Genomic DNA, 3,636 nt, shown 5'->3' on the forward strand with positions numbered 1-3,636 from the left:
CGGGCAGGGTACAGGCAGGGGTACAGGCAGGGTACAGGCAGGGGTACAGGCAGGGTACAGGCAGGGGTACAGGCAGGGTACAGGCAGGGTACAGGCAGGGTACAGGCAGGGTACAGGCAGGGGTGCGGGCAGGGGCTGCCCCGCTTTCCCGGCGCTCGGTGGAGCCACAGCGCCCCCTCCTGGGGTGCGGCGGCAGCGCCCTCGGGCCGCGCTGGCGCAGCGGGCGCGGGGCGCCGAGCGCGGGGTGTGTTCCCTTCCCGGGGGTCCCTCCCTGACTCCCCATCTCCGAACGCCGCGCCTCGGGGTGCTCTGGGGGCTCTTCACACTCATGTCTGTTCTTCAGCGGTTTGGGTTTTTTTGGAGGGAGGGGGTTACCGATTAATTTTTTCCTGCCTGCTCAGCGTCCCTGCATCAGCTATAAACACCGAGCCCTGGGTGAAGTCTAAAAATCCACATCCATTTCTGGAGGTGGGCAGGAAGCCAGGCGTGGATGTGCCGGTTCTGGAGTCGGTTCCTGCAGTGCTTTCCCGAGCAATGAGCCCGGAGCAGGCGCTGGGGCTCCTGCCTGAGCAAAAATGGGAGGGTTTGGCTTTGAACTATTTCTGTCACACAGACAACAACGATTATTGTCTGCTGGCAGACCCATTCCCACATAGTGTTTAGCACCAGCCTTACCCGTACTTCCAATATAGTAAACAGTGGAGGTGAGGAGGGAACACAGATTCATCCCCCATCATCTCTTTTGAGACACCTTTTACCTATAAGCAAGCCAATTCACCATATGTTCCTCCTCTCCCAAGTTTTAATATACACTTTAGTCGGCCTCATTATATTCCTGTTCTTGGAGGATTGCACAGTATCCTGACTAGGCCCTATGGAAAAAGGGGAAGGGGAGGAAGGTCAGAGGGAGAGGTTAAATACCTCTAAAACCAGTGACATCATCTCCCCCACACATCCTAAGTCATCTCTGATCAAAGGGGCTTGCAAAGGGAGCATCTGTACTGTGAGGATGGGAGGGTTTCGCTCTGAACCAGCATAACACAGAAGTAGAGCCTTGCACTGTGTGTTTTAGCTATGGATGTGTGTGGTTTTGCTCACACACACACTCACACACGTTAAAAACCACGGTAACTCCAGCAGAGCTCTCCCCATACTCCCAGACTCCAGCTCTTATCAGAGAAGGCATGATGGGTATGGAATTGCCGCTGCTCCCCCAGCCATTTCCCTGCTCCCCTGGCTGCTGCTCGTCTGCCTTTCTTTCCAGGAGTGAAATCATTCCTGAGTCCTGGGAACGTGCAAAGAGCAATAAAACAACCGTAGTCACACAGAATGTAGCAGCTTTTCTGCTGAGTCGCAAAGGGCTTTGGAGTCAGACAAACCCCAAATCAATGCCTGGAGCAAACTACAAGGGAGAAGACTACGCTGGAGGAGCAAACCACCTACTGCGAGCCCTGCAAGGAAGACAAGCATGTGTGTGCTCATGTGAACGTCTGAAGGCTTGATTCACATAATAAGAATATCAATGCAGCTATTTCTGTGGATCCAGTCTGTGTGTCTGAGCGTGGGGGAACTGCGGGGCCGCAGAGCTGGAATAGGTGTTTGCATCCATGCGAGAGCGAGCCCGAGATGCTGTGTGTGAGCACGGGGTGGGCTGTGTGAGTTCCCAGCATGTGTTTGGTGTGCTTAGCGTGTACATGCATGAGGGAGACCACGGCTGCTCGTCTGTGCGGTGTGTGGGAGGGAGAGAGTCCGGGTCTGTCTGTCTGTCTGTCGCTCACAAGCAGAGCTGATCAATATTTTTCCTTTATAAGGAATATTTTTAAAAACCTTTCATATTTATTACACCGAACCCACATCTCCTCTTTACTTACTCCCTCCTCCTCTCGCTATCCTCCAAATACTTCTCTACAACTCCTGGGAAAGAGCTTTACTGTCATTAACAAATTATTATTATGCATCCAGATGAGCAGCCAGAGTAAAGCATGAAGGACCTTTCTATCCTGCCTAGTGCAGATGTCAATCACACGGCTAAATTCAGACACCGATTCTGCCAGCGTTTCATCTGCTGCTGGGTTCCCTCCGGGAAGAGGAGACTGCATCCAAGAAGTGACACCCCCTCCCCTTCCCTACTCCCAGGTACCAGCACGGGGGGACTCTCCAACACCAAAACACACACTCACACCTACAACCCTCTTCCGATCGTCTCTGGGGCTTTAGTCCCAGACTTGTGATGGACCTCGGGGATGATGCAATGGCGTGGAGATGCTCCCCGTGCCCCCATTCCCCAAGGACTGGAAAAAGGCAAAGTTATGCTCCAAACCAGCCTCGCGAGCAGCACCGAGAGCTGAGCGGGGGAAACCTATCTCCTGCGCCGTGCGGTGCAGCCCCCCGCCATCGGCGCCCTCCCCCGGCTCTGCCGCTGTCTCCCATCCCCGCTGGAAGTCGAGGCAATCAGCCCGGTGCGGGATTCGAGGCGACAGACTTTCCTTTTTTTCCTCCGCGATTCGCTTGTCACTTGCGCGAGCGGAGCAGCGGATTAAGTGGAGATGACACCATCTCCTTGGGGACGGTCCCCCCCCGCTCCGGGATGTATCGATACTCCGGAATACAGATGGATCGCGGCTGCCTCCCACCCCCACCGCCACCCCCGCCTCTCCGCCAGCCCCGCCGAGCCGGGTGCTGAGCCCCCATCGCGGGGCATCCTCGGCGGGCTGCGCCTTGCCCCAGCACGAACCAGCGCTCCCAGTCTTCCCAGCGCCGGCGGACCCCGGCCCCTCGCTCAGCACCGCGCACGCAGAACCGCTAACGGGGCTGCGGGACTTTTCCATCCATCCCCCGCCGTGCCCAGGGCGGGGGTGCGGGCGGTGCGGGCGGAGGGGCCGCGGGCGCGGTTACACAACGCGGGCAGGACGGGGGAGCCCGGCCCCGGGCACGGGCAGAGCCGCAGCCGCAGCGCAGCGCTCGCCTTTACCTGATGCTTAATGTCCCTCTCTGGCGGAGATCGGGTCGCCCGCGGGTTTTATTCGGCTCGGTAGGAACTTGTGGGAGAGCTTCTCTGTCCAGCTCGCATACTGGGTGCGGGGCTGATGCTGCAGGCGTGAAAATCCTGGGGCTCTAGCAGTCCTTTTCATGCTCAGACAGAAAATCCCCTTCCTTGATCCAGATCGCGGGCATTAAGGGCAGAGGCAAAAAAAAAAAAATAAAAAAAAAAAATTCCTTTTCTCCCCTTCTTCCTTTTCCTTTTTCTTGCCTTTTTTTCCCCCCCCTTCCTGTGCCCCCCCCCTCTCTTCTGCTGCTCAGTTCGTAGCCATCGGGGGAAGGAGCAGAGGCAGCAGGGAGAATGGAGAGGGGGTTAGAAATAAAAATGAAAAAGGCTCCAGGAGGGAAGCGAGAGGCTGGGCTTGCCACAGAGGGAGGGGCTTGGAGCGGGCTGGAGAGGATGAATGGGGAAGAGGAAAGCAGGGAGGAGCCCCAGCCTGGCCATTTTATTCTAAGAAGTGTTTTGTACATAATTAGAGAAGGGGAGGGGCCGGGGGCAAAAAGGAGGGACTTAAGCTCCGGCCAGACGGAGCCTGGGCCGTGGGAAGGGAGGATGAGCCCGGGAAGGGCCGCCGGACGGGGCTGCGGGGGGATCTA

At 57.1% G+C, this 3,636-nt stretch overlaps 1 protein-coding gene across 1 annotated transcript in view; it reads right to left on the minus strand.

Moving 5' to 3' along the window:
- BRINP1 (BMP/retinoic acid inducible neural specific 1) overlaps positions 1-3,395 on the minus strand; it is a 91,729-nt gene extending 88,334 nt beyond the window's left edge. Inside the window, exon 1 of the mRNA XM_017810416.1 lies at positions 2,972-3,395. The gene's annotated coding sequence lies outside the window, so the exon portion shown is untranslated. The remainder of the gene's footprint in view (positions 1-2,971) is intronic.
- Positions 3,396-3,636: the final 241 nt, after the last annotated feature.

This window comes from Lepidothrix coronata, unplaced genomic scaffold (genome assembly GCF_001604755.1).
Source record: "Lepidothrix coronata isolate B3197 unplaced genomic scaffold, Lepidothrix_coronata-1.0 Scaffold28, whole genome shotgun sequence".
Lineage (NCBI taxonomy): Eukaryota > Metazoa > Chordata > Aves > Passeriformes > Pipridae > Lepidothrix > Lepidothrix coronata.